At 38.4% G+C, this 17,312-nt stretch overlaps 1 pseudogene; it reads right to left on the bottom strand.

Annotated features, from left to right (window-relative positions):
- Nucleotides 1–8,381: 8,381 nt before the first annotated feature.
- Nucleotides 8,382–17,312, bottom strand: part of LOC102764527 — a 16,169-nt pseudogene continuing 7,238 nt past the window's right edge.

The following is a 17,312-nucleotide window of genomic DNA, read 5'->3' as shown; positions in this document are numbered from 1 at the left end:
GTTCCCCGTGATGCCAGCATTTGCGATGACCATTAATAAATCACAAAGACAAACTCTAGACAGAGTAGTAATATTCCTACCTCGACCCGTTTTTGAACATGGTCAGTTATATGTTGCTCTCTCTCGAGTTCAAAGAGCGTTTGACGTTAAAGTTGTAAATACTTCATCATAAGGGAAATTAGTCAAGCACTCTGAAAGTGTTTTGATTTTTATTGTGGTTTACAGGGAGATACTAGAATAAGTTTAATCAATTTATCAGTCATTGTTTGCATCAATGTTGTTTTCTAAATCATATTTTTGTTGTTTTATATCATGTCTTTGTTGTTCTATCATGTTGTTATTGTTTATTTATAAATCAGTTTATATATTATTTTCACAAACATTTTACTAATTTTCTTTCATCTCTGACACTTGTATTATAGAGAAAGGATGAAAGTCAATATTAAGATATTTCTTCTAATTAATTTCCTTTAAATCCGTGAACTGGGCCACTAGTTATTCATAAAGTAACTCAGTATTTAAATCAATTGTAAGCATTATAGTTATATGTTGCTCTCTCTTGAGTTCGAAGAGCGTGTAACATTAAAGTTAAAATTGTAAATATTTCATCACAAGGGAAATTAGTCAAGCACTCTGAGAGTGTTTTTACTCTTAATGTGGTATACAGGGAGACATTAAAATAAGTTAATCAATTTATCAGTCATTGTTTTTATCAATGTTTTTAAATCATATTTTTGTTGTTTTATATCATGTCTTTGTTGTTCTATCATGTTGTTATTGTTTATTTATAAATCAGTTTACATATTATTTTCATATACATTTTACTAATTTTCTTTCATCTCTGACACTTGTATTATAGAGAAAGGATGAAAGTCAATATTAAGATATTTCTTCTAATTAATTTCCTTCAAATCCGTGAACTGGGCCACTAGTTATTCATAAAGTAACTCAGTATTTAAATCAATTGTAAGCATTATTTGTTTAATTTTATTTTATTGTTTAAAGTATTACAAATAGTAGTACATATGTCTCCTTTATTTCCCCATTGACCGCCCCCTGGCCTCCCCTACACACTGGCACATGCCCTCTCCCCCTTCCCCCAGTGTCTTGCGTCCATTGGTTATGCTTATATGCATGAATACAAGTCCTTCAGTTGATCTCTTACCACCACCTCCAACCCTCGTAAGCATTATTTTTAAAAAATTTAGAAGTTTATGCTTATATGCATGAAACATGTATACATTTGTACACACATGTATACATTTTTTTCTTGTTAACTAAGGAACTATTTTCTTTTTTAGAGAGTGGGAGAGAAAAGAGGGGATGGAAGAGACAGAGAGAGAAACATGGATGTGAGAGAGACACATCTAACGGTTGCCTCCTGCACACAGCTCTGGTTGGGTTCAGTTCTTGAGCCAATACTCTAACCACTGAAAAACCGGCCAGGGCAGTAATTTTCTTAATAAGCAACTTAAGTAACCCTTAAATAAGCAAATTTCTTAAATGAGCAAACCTTGAAGACACTATTTAATTACTTAATTTAATATTTATTGTATTTACTTCAATATGCATCTGTAGCTCACTAAATGCCAATGATGTGCTACAGAAAACAATGAAGGCCTTTTACCGGTATGCAGATTACTCACATGTGAATGTCCCAAAGTTTATTAAAGACTAACCATGCCTGGCCAGCATGGCTCAGTGGTTGAGCATTGCCCTATGAAAGGAGGTCACAGTTCAATTTCTGTTCAGGGAACATGCCCGAGTTGCAGGCTTGATCTCCAGTGTGGGGTGTGCACGAGGAAGCCGATCAATGATTCTCTTTCATCACTGGTGTTTCTAGCTCTCTCTCCCTCTCCCTTCCTCTCTGAAATAAATAAAAATATTTTTTTAAAAAGACTAGCCACTTAAAGACTCAGGTAAGTCATATTTCCTCTCAAAATTAAAAAGCTGCTTTGGCTTTTTCAGAACTCCCACTCGCATCACTCATTAAGCTTTTATTACTGTCTTTTTCTTCTCTCAATAAAATGAAATTCATTTTACTTTTTAGAGAACTTTTATTTACTTTGATATTCTCCTTCATAGTTTTTTATATTAATATATATCCTTTCTTTATAAAATGATAATGAAAGTGGATGGTGGTTGGTTGTGTTCTCATATCTTTCTTGTATGTAAATTTCCCCAATATTTTTTTCTTGGTGTAGACATGTTACTACTCTGGCCAATGGGAAACATTGCTCTGCAGTCTTCCTTGACCTTTTTAGTTCATTTATTGTATTTTCACAAATTTCTTTGACAGCGTGATCTTGCCTGAGCCTCCACACTGAACCGCATGCTTCTTTAGAGCCCTGAAGGTCACGTTCACCTCCACGTTCCACCTAGCATCCAGCATCACACTTAGAGCGGTCTCTGTGGGTGTTACTTGACTCAAATCCTCATGTAGGACCATTGTGATGATATTTGACACAAAACATAGTCTTGCAATTTTAGTAGGAATGTCTTGTAAAGCAAAGGTCACGGAAGGTATCTTTTCTGGTCCCTGTGCTAACCACTGAAATTAGGTTTCAAATTATATTGATGGCCACAGATGAATGCTGTTACTAATACTCACAATATCCAAAACTGTTTTGTCTAATCTGTATGTGATCCATTTAGTGGATAATAAATATTAGCATGTGGTGTAGAGCTCTGTATTTTTTATTTTTTTATTGTAAAAAAATCAAATTTACAGAAAAATTGCACAAGTAGCACAATGAACAAATAGCAAGAAGAGACAACAACTGCTAACATTCTGTCATATTTTCTTTGTCTGTGTTTCTGTGTGTATACTATGTTATTTTTCTGAATCATTCAAAAGCAATTTGGAGCTTTGTAACTCCTAAATACTTTAGCATCTATCTCCTAAGAATGGGGTGTCCTCATATAACCACTGGAGAAAAATTGAATTCAGGAAATTTTACACTATTACAAGACTGATATACAGCACATATTCAAATTCCACCAGTTGTCCCAACAATGTCTTCTATAGCATTTTTTATTTCTGTTTGGATTCATGATCTAATTCAATACCACATATTGCATTTACTTGTCTTTTTAGTCTCCTTTAATCTAAGGAGACTACAAAGTACCTCAGTCTTCCTTTTTCTTTTGTGACATATTTTTTTTTAAAGTACAGGCCAATTCAATTTGGGTTTGCCTATTTACTCATGTCTGGATTCAGATTCTACAGCATGGGCCGGCAGAGATGCTAAGTAAGTCATTTGGATCCTTCTCAGAGGATCACATTAGGAGGCATGAGACATCAGTTTATCCTAATATTGATGATGTTGACTTGTATCACTTGGTTAACATGATGTCTGACAGTTCCTGGTACTGTTTTATCTCTTATCATTTCATATTTTGGAACCTGTAAGGAGAACTTCCAAATGAGCCTCCTCCACTCCTAAATAGAAATTAGGAGTTTGATCCAATCTGCTATTTTCCAGAATATACTCTTCAATTCAGTTCAGTCTATCCTCTGTCCCCATGACTCCCCAAACCGCTCTGTCAGTCTCAACAGTGATTGTCCTATTGTTCTTTTTTCCATCTTTCTTCACCAGTTCTCAACAGCTTTGAACACTGTTGAGTGTTCCTTTTATCTAGATATACCTTCTCCTTTGATAGCCTCCTGCTTTTCTGCTACTCATTTTCATTATCTGTCTTCTCCACAGACTCTGCCCCCTGTACTTGATCATTAAACATTGACATTCTTGAGGATTCATCATAAATCTGTATTATATGCAAGTCGACCGAATGGCAGAATGACTGGTGGAACGACCAGTCTCTATGATGCACACTGACCACAAGTGGCAGACAATGCAGGAGCTTCCCCCAGCCCACAGGCCCCAGGCCAGCCAAAGTGGATACCAGCGGGGGCAACCCAATCGCCCCGCCGGTTGCCCCTCAGAGGGAGGCAACTGGAAGCAGCGGCAGCTGTGTGATCGAGGGGTGAGGCCAGATGGCAAGTGGGCTAGCGCACCCCCCAAAAGCCCCAGTGGTCACCCCACAGATTGGCCCTGATTGCCAGCCAGGCCTAGGGATCCTGCCCATGCACGAATTTCATGCATCGGGCCTTTAGTCTATATATATAAAAGCCTAAGCAACCGAATGACCACACGACTGAAAGAACGATAGATATGATACACACTGACCACCAAGGGATAGACTCTCAATGCAGGAGCTGCCCCCTGGTGGTCAGTGCACTCCCACAGTGGGAGCACCACTCAGCTGACTAATGGGCGCCAGATGCAGGGCTCACAGCTGGCGAGCGCTGCTGTGGTAGCACAAGTCTCTCCTGATGGGGACTGACTGGGCGTGAACCCACGGCCGGTGCAGTGGGGCCAGGATGAGCGGGAATGGCAGGCAGGAGCAGCAGGCGGTGTTGGGCTTCTGGTTTCGGCCCAATCCTCGCAGGCCACGCCGAGGGACCCCACCACACCAGGCCTCTAGCATTAAATAAAAACCCTTGAGCCATTTTGATACTGCTTTCTTTATTATCCCCCTAATCCAATTCAGTAAAAACTTGCATTGACATAACTAAGCAAATCTATTTCTCCCTAAAGCCACGGCCACCACTTTAATTCCATAAGTCCAAGACAGCATGGTTTCTTTCCTGGGCAAGTGTATTAGATGCTTGACTATCTCCCTGCATCTACTCTTGCCACTGTATCGCATTCCTTATTCTCCAAACAGGGCCCAGAATTCTCTTTCCAAATAGTCTCTCCACACACACACACACACACACACACACACACACACACACACCCATTCAGATATATACACACTCACACAGAAACACTCAGTCTGTACTTAAAACTTCTGATGTCCTTCACTGACTTCAGGATGAAGATCTACATCACTATTTTAGCATGGTTTAAAAGAATTGCAAAAATAACACCTACCTACCTTCTCTAGTTCACCAAAAGCCCTTTTGGTCACATCCTCTTTATACTAGAGGCCTGGTGCACAAAATTCGTGCACGGGAGGAGGGGGTGTCTCTCCCAACCCAGGACCCCTGGCTCTTAACTGCTCACCTGCCTGCCTGCCTGCCTGCCTGGTCACCCCTAACTGCTTGCCTGCCTGCCTGATCACCCCTAACCACCTCTGCCTCAGCCCCTGCCACCACGGCTTCATCTGGAAGGACGTCCAGAATTACATCCAGAAGTTCATTCAGCTGTCTGGTCTAATTAGCATATTACACTTTTATTATTATAGATATCAGTCAAATTAACCTGCTTCCATTTTCAGAAAGGTACCATTTTTATTCTTTATCCATAGAATTGACACATGCTCTCTCCTTGACCTAGTCACTTTCTATCCATGACACAGAACTTAGCTTAAATCTTACTTCATCTCTGAAGCCTCCTTGACTCATGAGACTCTATCATATGTTTTCACTGCACCATTTTTATTCTCTATTTCATATCTTTATTTATGAGATAATTTGAATGTCTAACTTTTATTGCATTTTATTATATTTATTGATTTGACAGAAAGAGAGAGATTTCTATTTCCACTTACTTACACATTCATTGGTTGATTCTCGTATGTGCCCTGACTGGGGATTGAACCTGCAAACTTGGTGTATCGGGATGATGCTCTAACCAACTGAGTTATTTGACCAGAATGAGTGTCTAACTTTTAAACACTGAGTTCACTGAAGACAAGGATCTACTCTTTTTTGGCTCATTATTTATCCCTAACACTTTGCTCAGTGTCTGCCATATGGTAGATATTCAATAATAAATAAATGTATACTTTTTATCAAATTCATTTTTTTATCAAACACTTATATAGTGTTTACTAATAAGGCCAGGCACCATTCTAAGTACTTTTAGAAGGTTACATTATATAACCCATGTGTCCTATTAGCCTCCTTTTCAAGCACTTTTAGCTGTGTATTTTGGACTGCATTTTAATCAATATTACATCAAATTCGTGATATAAAGTATACATTTTAAATGATCATTGTTTGTTTCTGAGCCCTTATAAAGGTGAATTTCCAGGGGACTTTCTTGTGAACTCTATATACCACCCTAAAATGTGTCACCTAATATCCAAATTGTAATGTATAGAGATGACATAACTCTGCAAAGTTAATGGCAATGTCTTCACCTTGATGTGGACCCATTTGTGAAATATCCCTTTTAAAATAAATATCTGATAATGCTTTCCAATCTAACTCTTTACTTAGCTGATAGCTATATAAATATTCTAAGAATATTAATATATTCTTTTTCCCCCTTCTATGGTCCTGAGCATCACTTAATCTTTTTTAAAGGGATGGGGAGTATCTCTTTTTTTAATACATTTTTATCGATTTCAGAGAAGGGAGAGGGAGAGGGAGAGAGAGAAACATCAATAATGATGAGAGAGATTCATTGATCGGCTGCCTCCTGCATGCCCCCTACTGGGGATCAAGGCCGCAACCCACAACCCAGGCATAAGCTCTTGACCAGAATCAAACCTGGAACCCTTCAATCTGCAGACCAATACTCTATTCACTGAGCAAAACCGGCTAGGACAAGAATAAGAGTTTATTTGGTTTTGTTTTGTAAGCGAGTTAGGGGAAATGCTCATTTTGAATATGCTCTGCACACATTAGCAAGTCTGACAAGAATCTTAAATTATGAAGGGAATTTGTTAATGAATTCACAGCAGCCTAAATTATTTTTGCAAGGTCTTGAAGAACTAAAAAGTTGTTAGGGGACACAAGAAAACAAATGTAATTGGACATTTTAAGGAGTTGATTGAAGCAATCCACATAAAATAAGTTGCAAAAATAGCTTATAACATAGCAGAAAACAATGGAAGAAATGGATAACAGGTAACATGTCTCTACCAAAGAAAATTCATGAGTCATAAAATGGATTAGATTTTTAAGGGAAAATCTAATTTTTTATAAAGTCACCATATCTATAAGATGTGATATATTCTAAGCCCCTCTCTGGTAGAGATTTACCTAAGATACTTACAGCATATTGATATACTTCCTGTATAAATATCTTTTTAAAATGTGTCTTTTAAGTTGTCTGGAAAGTACCAGTTATACCCTGGGTGGGGGCAATAAAGCAAAAATCAATCCTTAAACCCAAGGGTAAATAATCCAGATCTCAACATATGCTGCTGGTAAAACAGCCTACAAATCTATCAATAGCCTGACTGAAGATTAATCAAGTATCAGGCCAACTCATTTCATGGCCCCTGAGGAATTATTTGAATATCCAGACATGAAAACTCACAAAAACATTTCTACTGTTGCCCACTAACCTTTCATGGCAAAGCATTTTTAAAATATTCACTTCTTTTTAGAAATTAAAGAGAGCATCTTTCAACTACTACTTAAAAGACAAAAGACTTTTGATGGGAGCCCCATTGCCATCTAGAGAAGATCCCTAAAATATCCTGTCCAACTTAAAAACATTGCCAATTTATAGTAATTCTTTCTTACTCTACATTTTTCCAACTAGATTTCTTAAATTTATTGGCAAGTTTGTGCTTCCTGAATGGTTTCTATAATTGACATCATTGACCAGTGAATGGAGACAGCAGAGAAGAAATCAGGGGATAAGAAATTAGAGACAGGAAGTGAGTAGAGCACTTGGATAATTTTACTCGTCCCATCACAACAGGAGCTCCCGCCCTAGATCTGAAGCATCTCTTTCACTGACAAGGATGAAGGACCTCAACTGGCAGATCACTGGCTGTGACTTACACCTGCATTTGGGTGTGGTTTGAAACTACTGAATAATTACTGAGCAATGACTCGCTGGATGTCTTGAAACTCTTTGCTCTTCAACCTCAACTGACAAAGCAATGACTTTAAATCTATGGACAGTCAGTTCTCATAAAAGAAGAGAGGATTGATTGGAATCAAAAGGAAGATTTTTGCTGAGATACCAAAAAGAAAAAAGACAATTTCCCTTGTCAGTTTACTAATCAAACATGAAGGAACTCTCTCTGACCTGGAATTTTGCATCTTTTAGCATAGGCTTCTTTCTTCTAGTTTGAAAAGACAGTGTTCATTTGATTTTTTTTTTTTTTTTTTGGTGCCCTTGATCAGAATCGAACCTGGGACCTTTCAGTCCGCAGGCCGACGCTCTATCCACTGAGCCAAACTGGTTAGGGCTGTTCGTTTGATTTTAAAGCATAATCACTATTTACATTAATTCTAAGAAGGAAATTGGCCGCCTAATTATAATATTGATGTTTTCTTTGTCTAATTGGGTAGGTCAAGGCACTAATTTGATTCACATCTGTGGCATGTTTTTATAGACTTTAGTGAACTTTAATTGCTTATAAATTTGGGATTATAAGACCATGAGCCTTCAGTAGAATCCTGTTTAGCCCCATATGCTTTCAAACTTGACAATACGCTGTCCATTTCCTGAGAATCCTTCATTCCAAATGGCCCTGAGGGTGAGAAAGAAAGAAATAACACATATGGCTCACATAGCTAAAGTCCATTAAGATTTTTTGCTGTTGACAGCACCTAATGAATTATTGTCAGGAAAAAAAATATTGTCAATAAGCCCATTCTTCCATAATAATAAAATTGAAATACAAAGACACCACAGCACAATGCCCTATAGTCTTATTGTGAAAGTTAGATTATTTTTAAATGATGCTCCTGATCCCATAGCCAGCCTTACAGTAAGTGTAAATGGAAATTTTAGACAGGGCGGCAGCCTGGAGTGGAGCAGGCTGCAGCTAGCTGATCAAGTTTCCTGAGGGATATGATAAAAGACCAAATTGGCCTCCTGCAGAAGCTGGTAACAGCCTGTGACTAACTAACCCCTCCCAGAGTCTGTCCTACACTCCCAATGCAAGTGGGGACTGTCACTCTCCTCTTCACTCCTCCAGTGCCATCCTCAGGTTGCAAGGACTTGGGGTGTCAGCCCTTCATGGTCTAGTTGAAACCATGAAGGGTAATCAGAGCTGGGAAGAGAATCAAATAACACTTTTACTGCTGGATTACAGCTTGGGTTTCTGGAAGCCACACATCACAACCACCCCTACACAGGCATTCAGATTCCCCCAGCACAGCCATGGTTGTCCTGAAAGTATAACTGTCCTCCTCATCTCAGTTCCTGCAGTTCATCCCCCAAAACCACCCAGAACCTATAATGACCAGCACTAGGTCAGGTCAATGATTCCGATTCCTTCCTGTTGCCCAGGTCAGAACTCTAGCACAAAGCCCTGTTTGATAGTCAAGCATTGATTCTTTCTTTGGTCACAAAGTCATGGACTCAAACCCTACCTCTTCCACTTGAGATTGGTGGTTACATACCAAATTAAATTTTATCACAACCAACGGACACATAGCCATTTAAAATTTTTCTTTTAATATGAGATATTTTGATACATGTTTGTAGCTAAATGCTGACATGTGAACTCGATAGGAAAAGATTTTTGTCTGTTCTTATGTTCAAGTAATTCTTTTTAAATATATATATATTTTATTGATTTTTTACAGAGAGGAAGGGAGCGGGATAGAGAGTTAGAAACATCGATCAGCTGCCTCCTGCACACCCGCTACTGGGGATGTGCCTGAAACCAAGGTACATGCCCTTGACCAGAATCAAACCTGGGATCCTTCAGTCCGCAGGCCGCTGCTCTATCCACTAAGCCAAACCGGTTAGGGCCAAGTAATTCTTCTTTTTAGGTGCTTGGCCCATGTAAACATTACATTTTAATTTTTCAATGATTCTGGTTGCTGTATGGAAGGAGCAACCAGTTATAAGGCTACTCCAGGAAAGAGATGGCAGTGCCTTGGGTGAGTCTGGTAGATGGAGGTAAATACAATAGTGTTATCAATGATTTTGAATCTATATTTTCAAGGTGGAGTCAGCAACATTTGCTGATGGAATGTAAGTGAGAATGGCAAAAAAATTACCTACAACAGCCCTCTTGTGGAAGGAATAGAGCCGAGGCCCACACAGCAGCCCATCAACAACCTTGGCAGCCATGGGGGCTGTTAAGAACAGAGCAACTCTGAAAAAGCAGGCAGCAGAATAGGCCTACCAGGAGAATGCAAGCACTTGGAGCTTCCCAGAAAGATTTGGCAGAGGGGTAAAGAGGTGGGAACGTGGGGCCTGGTGTTTTTATAGTGAATGGGATGGGGGATCTACTCATTTTCATTGGACCCTGTGGTGTTCGGAAGCTGGCTTGCACATGTGATTATTAAATATTGAAGAATTTTGTGAGTTCCATCAATAGCATGAAATTGCCCAACATTGGCAATACTTACACCACAGAAGCTAGCAAATACTACATATCAGGACTCTTCCCCCACCCTTTTGCCCTTTTCCCAGCCAATGATGGCCGTTAAACACTGACCAGCACACCACTGACTGCACCCCAGCAGCTGGAAGACCTCAGAACACTGGCAGATATTTCACTGACACAATCAACTCACATTGTTCTCTCTTCCAGGGAAGCAAAGAATGTGACTAACTCTCCAAAATTTACAAGCTTTTGGAAAATACTTTGAAATGCAATGTCTACTTGTCCTACCAACCAAAATTCCTAATTCCTAATGATGTTTTCCAGAAGATAATACTAAAGTGATCTTTCGTTTGATGGCACATATTGTATAGGAAATATTTTGGATCACAAGAAAAGCTGACCCAATATTTAACCCTTTGAGTGCCAACCAATATCATAGGAAATATGCTAAAATTTCCAAGGCATTTTTGCTGATTTTACAGCAGTTTAGGAAAAAAATTATGAGCTGCAAGTAAATGAAGTTACATATTCAAAAACTTAAGGAAAACTTTACTACATTTGTTTTCATCTTTGACATATATTGTTTGCTGGTTGTATTATAAAATACTAGTAGAAAAAAAATTGAACAAAACATATAATGTTAAAATAGAGGGACACCCTTCTCCACATCACTAATAGAAGCAGACTTAGAACTTGATGCCATTTCAAAGCTTTAGGGCTACAAAATCTGAGTAAACTTCATAAAATCATAGTGCCTGTAAAAAACTAGGCAGATAAATGCCAGTGGTCAATTTTAGAACTAAAAACATTCGGCATCATAAGTAATCTGCACTTAGGTGCCATCTGTCACTACTAACATCTAATAGTGACACTGCAGGAGGAGAGCGATAGCGCTCTCAGGACTCTAGCGGTTAAAACACCACCCAAAGCTAGACTATAAAAGAAGGTGCTCAGTAACCAAGTAATCAAAAGAACTACCTTTATTTTAAGTTATTCTTCGGATAAATATTTTGTAATATTTATGTGACCCAATCCTATTCTAATTGGATTACTGAAATAGCAATATATCATTGATAATATAAAAATGGAATATAATTGAATGCTTTAATTATAAAAATTGCCCCTGTGAAAGGCATCCTTCTTGCTCCAGGGTGGGCGGGGGGTGCCTAAAACAGACACTCTTATTGCTAGAGTTAAAGAATGCAGGACCAAATAGTTTATATAAACAAACCGTGCTACCCTTTTTCTAATTAACTTATACCCAAGCCCAAACTTTGTTTTGATTCCTCACAAATGAGCAACCTGAACCTAAATGCCTCTGTCCTGTCATTTCTTCACAGATTCATTGTTTGTCTGTCTAAAAAATATAAAAAGCTGTGTGGTTCATCATTTCAAAGAGCGTCATCTATGATTTCCAATGTGTGCATATTAAATTGATTTTTCTTCTTTTAATCTGGCCTTGGGTCAATTCTATTATTAGTCCAGCCATAAGAACTCAAGAAGGGGCGGAAGAAATTTCCCTTTCCCCAAAAAAAGCCAAAAGAAGAAAATTAAATCTAGAATTATAGTTCCTAGAGATAATCACTGTTTACAATTATAGATCAGGGTCAGCAAACTACAGTCCAGGAACTAAATTCAGCTGTGCCCACTCGTTAAATGTTGCAGACGGCTGTTTTTGCACTATAGCAACTGAGCTGTGTAGTCACAACAGAAATCAAATGGCCCCCAAAACCTAAAATATTAACTATCTGGCCCTTTACAGAAAAAGGTTGCTGACCTCCAGTTTTTTCTCAATATAGAGTTACAATCTGAAATCAAAAGAGGGTGTTAGCTTACATTTTCCTAATAACCTGCTTTCTTCTCCCACTTCCATTATATAGTGGATGCCCTTCCATCTCACTGAAATGATATATTGCATTATTTTTGACAGTTGTGTAGCATCCATTGTCATGATACAACAAAATTTGTTTAGGTTGTTTCCTATTATGTTTTAGGTAATAAATATCCTTCAATCTAACTCTCTCCTCTTACCTCTAATTGTTCCCTTATAGTAATTTTATTTTATTTTACTTTTATTGATTTCAGAGAGGATGGGAGAGGGAGGGAGAGATAGAAACAATGAGAGAGAAACATTGATCGGCTGCCCACCACCTGCCCCCATTGGGGATCAAGCCTTAACCCAGGCAAGCGCCCATGACCTCCTGGTTCATATATTGATGCTCAACCACTAAGCCACACCAGCAGGGTCCTTAGAGTAATTTTATAATTGTAGAATTGTTGGATCAGAACTAAACATTCTAAAGTTTTAGGATTTGATAAGTTTTTCAAATTTTCCCTATGAAGAGGTTTTCTCTATGTATCTCACAACCTTGCTCTGAATTTTAAATGTTAGAGGGATGCATATTTTCCAGGTAAAAATTCTCCAAAGGTTCTTCCATAATATTAGGAATAAATATGCTTTAATATATGTCTTTAAAAAGTACCCTTGTGAGAGAAAAGCAGATAAGATTGATAGTCTTCTCTTAGACATTAAAATTTAGTCATAGATGTACATTTTTAAAGTGTATGAGAGAAAGCTGTAATACTGGCTATGTCAGAAAGCAGCTACAGTGAGTCATTTTTCTAATCCTCAGCTTTTCCACTTATTATATAGGATAATAAAATAGATTATCTGAGATTATTATAATATTGAAATAATCAAATAACATGCATAAGAAGGAGGTATAAAATTCTATAAAATGCAGAGTTGTTATTTCAGAAGTAAGATCTGATTGTTTAAATTATTTCAACAAGTTTTTTATTACATTTTTATTTTTAGGTAGCAAAATTTAATTGATACTAAGATTTTTTTAAAAAATAAAGCAAATATGTAACTGAATGGGATAAATTTCCCTACCTCTGTTTTCCTTCAGAGGAAAATTTCCATGTGCAAGGCTGCAAGGTCACTTGATAATTCTCTGTGGAAAAATGTATGAGAATTACAGGGCCTAGAGGTGGAATTCAAGGGGTAGCCACAGCCTCGTCTACCCACTGCCTACCCCTTCTTTCTTCATGAGGACACTAGGCTTGCTTGATTGCTTGGTCACCTCACCACTCAGTCCTTTTCTGTCTCCTTTTTTTAAAACAAAACAAAACATTGATTTCAGAGAGGAAAGGAGAGGGGGAGAGAAAGAGAGAAACATCAATGATGAGAGAGAATCATTGATCAGCTGCCTCCTGCACGCTCCCCCCTGGGGCTCAAGCCCACAACCCAGGCATGTGCGCTGACCAGGAATCAACCCTGCGACCTCCTGGTTTCATGGGTTGATGCTCAACCACTGATCCAGGCATGCTGCGTGGATGAGCTGCTTTTCAACCATCATGTCCTCTAGCTCATCGGCATTAATTTTAGCAAAGCCCCACAGATGTGGGTATTCTGGTGGCCAGGGAACTTGAACTTGGTTCTGTGTGGGGCCTCCATCACATGCTCCTCGGTCTTCAGCTTGGTGCGATGGACACGATGACTTGGCCAAGCTGGACCCTGGCCGCTGTGCCCTGGGACTCTCCAAAGGCACCCTGCATGCCTGTCTGGAGCCTGTGAGCCCCAGGACAGGCCAACATCTTGTTAATGCGGATGACGTGGAAGAGGTGGAACGCACTGGATGTGAGAGCCATCTTCGCCACAGTTTTTCACCACGTGCTGGTTGGCACAAATACGGGCAGCCTCCAGAGCTTTGGAACAGAGCTGCTCATATTCATTGGACACCATGTGGCCACAGAGTGGGAACTCATCCACTTTTGCCTTCCTCTGCCCCCGGTCAAGATGCGGATCTTGGCATCAGGGACACTTCGGCGGAAGTGAGACTTTGGGTACGGCCGGGTCTCACAATACCCCTAACACCGGGTAGAGTGGCGGCCGATGGTGACACCAGGACCTTCAGTGGCACGCCCAAGGGAATTCATTTTGTAGCTATTCTGTCTGCCTCTTGTCAGACATTCATGGGACCAGCTCCCTCACCTCCTTCTCAGGAAGGCCCACCTACTTAAAATTGTAACCCCCACTCCTGACTATTTCTTTATCTTCTGTTAGTCATTTCCTATTGCACTTAGCATCTTCTAACAAATGATACAAGTTACTTATGTTCATTGTTTATTATGTGCTCCACCCCCACCCTACAGAATATACACTGACAGGCCAGATTATTATGACCACCCCATCAGTACAATGAAGTGAATTAGTTATGCAATATCCCATTTGGAGAGGGATCTTTGTTTTGTTCAGTAGATTAAATGAATTAATAAATAGCTACCTCCTCAGTAGATAACTATGAGATGTATCAAAATAATTAAAACAAAATTAAAGATTTAGGGAGAAAATGTAGAGTAAAGTAAAGAAAATTAGTTAAATGACATTTTTTAAAAACTCCATGTTATAGGTTACTTAAATCTCAAAAAGCAACTTATTATAAACAAGTAAGGAAAAGGATGGATAAATAAGTAAAACAGACTCCTAGATGACTAGAAATCAGAAAACCTTGGAATACAGTATTCCCAAAGAGTGAATGTATACAAGGGTTGCATAAATTATGACAAAGCAGTTTTAATAAAGACTTGGTGAAAAAGCAATTTTTGTGTATGTATGTAAACTTCTAAATCATGTTATTTATTTTTATTAATAAAGATATCAATTCATTGACCAGCAATTGGTGTCAGCAATAAAAGTTCAGTAATGACTAGATAAGTAGCCAGAATCTAGCTGTAGTGTACTTCATTTATTTAAGGCCTCCCCTTCAGGCCTGCTTCAAGTTTTTTTATGAGACTGATAACATTGAAATAATTTGAACATGAAAGTGTTAGGACATATTAGAAGCTCGATGTAGAAATCTGTAAACACAGATAAATAATTATGTGAAGATCTTGGAAGCAACTCCTCTGGCAATTTGTATTCCTTTACTCCAAGACACCATCTCTGTTTTTAGTTGTGTTAGTGCCCTCTAGTGGTCAGAATGGTATATGCGTTTTATTAAGTCATTCCTGCCTTCAAAAAATACATCACTAAAGACATTCCCAAAAGAAAAAAAAAAAAGAGTAAGCCTAGCAATAGAATCATCAATTTTTCAATCATACATCACTATTGACTAAAAAGCTTTGAACATTAATGGAATTTCAAAATTTTGAAGAAAGAAGACTTTCAGGTCAAAGATGGAATTGAGAATGTTGTAAAAGCTATGGGCCCACTTCTCAAAAAAATACATGTGCAGATATAATCCAGGAGTTTATGTAACACCTGAAACTTGCACCCCAATGTAAAGGCTTGGGGTTTATCTAGCTCTATACATGCTCCAAGTTCCTCAAGACAAAATTCTTATCTTAAATGCTGAGTTTAAGTTTCAGTTTGGAGAAAGGTATGTACAGTATGACAAAATGAAAAGTGAGACTATATAGTTATTATGTATACATAGTAAAAATATACAAACTATGGGAATGATGGACATTGATTTCATGGTAGTGGTTACTTCTCAGAGCAAGGGGAGATAATTGGATGAGGAGAAAATAGTAAAGATGACCATAGTTATATCTGTAGGATAACAGTTCTTCAGAAATTATTCAAGTGTATAAGTGGCATAATATTATTTTAATAAAGCTAGGTTACTAAATAGTTAGATAATGGATTTCCATAATTTTATTTTCCTATTCTTTTCTATATATATTTGATGTACTTCCCAATTTTTAAAAGTTAAATTTAAAAAGTAAAATTATTATATCTTAGTAATAAATTATCTAATTTCACTGTCATGTAAAAAAGGTTAATTTTTTCAATAAACATGCCAATGGCCCTAGCTGATTTAGCCCAGTGGATAGGGAGTCAGCCTACAGACTGAAGGGTCCCAGGTTCAATTCTGGTCAAGGGCACATGCCTGGGTTTCGGGCTCACTCCCCATTAGGAGGCATGTAGGAGGCAGCCAATCAATGATTCTCTCTCATCATTGATGTTTCTACCTCTCTCTCCCTCTCCCTTCCTCTCTGAAACCGAGAAAAATATATTTAAAAAAAAAAAACAACATGCCAATGTAAGCTCAAATTCTGAGAAACATTTAATTCTACATTGAATAAAATCACCTGAGTATATTTTAAAATATAAGCTAAATATTAATGTTATAAAGGAAAACATTATTCTTTACACAGAGCCCTTTAAGTAGAAAGCCTTTATTTTTATGGTTATAATTTTATTTCTTGATAGAGAAAGAGAAAAAAAAGGGGAAATTCTTTTAAAACTAATGTTATATTGGAACAAAACTTATTATCGATCCATATTCATTCTACTATAAAATATAATGAGAGTTTAGATAAGGTATGATTCTCTTTGGGGATTTCATATACTCGTATAACAAAGTCAGCATGAAGCCGACTATGCCATCGCCTGAGAGTCTGAACCTAATAGCCGATTAATTGATTCATGCCTGCAGCCGCACTGCCGCATAGCATCCCAGCATTCTCAGATGCTGCGATCAGATACATCTCATCACAATGCAAACCAGCAAGCCTTATGCCTCCCTTGATTTAAATGGAACGCTGGAGGAATGAGGTGGCACAGGCCACATGGAAGGCTGGTAGAGAAGAGCATCAGCCCTGGTGCATCTCTCAATGGATAGAGCGGACAGGCCCTAGACATGCCCGGGAGGTCAATCATGACCATGGCATGAACCACCTGGTGGACAATATACATTGTTGGCCTCTGGGGTCAGATCTAGGCTCCCTGCCCTGCATTCTGAAGGAAAAGCAATGTTAATTTAAGAGGATCTTTGTTGGGCCATGGTGCTGAGGAGCTGGGGGAGAACTTCTAGTGATAAAGTAAGAAATGGACATAAGACCTATGCTTCTTTGGCAATGCTCTCCAGCTAGATTTTTTTTCTTAGAGGTCCTGTCCTTTCTGACTTATCTCATTAAAATGACCTCCCCACCATCTCTTGCTCTAGAGCAGTGGTTCTCAACCTTGGCTGCACATTAGAATCACCTGGGAATCTTTTTAAAATCCTGACTTCTGGGCCTCATCCTCTGGACCCTTC

This window comes from Myotis davidii, unplaced genomic scaffold (assembly GCF_000327345.1).
Source record: "Myotis davidii unplaced genomic scaffold, ASM32734v1 scaffold268, whole genome shotgun sequence".
In the NCBI taxonomy this organism is placed as follows: domain Eukaryota; kingdom Metazoa; phylum Chordata; class Mammalia; order Chiroptera; family Vespertilionidae; genus Myotis; species Myotis davidii.
Note: the sequence above shows the minus strand (reverse complement) of the source record. Positions and strands in the feature narration are given on the sequence as shown.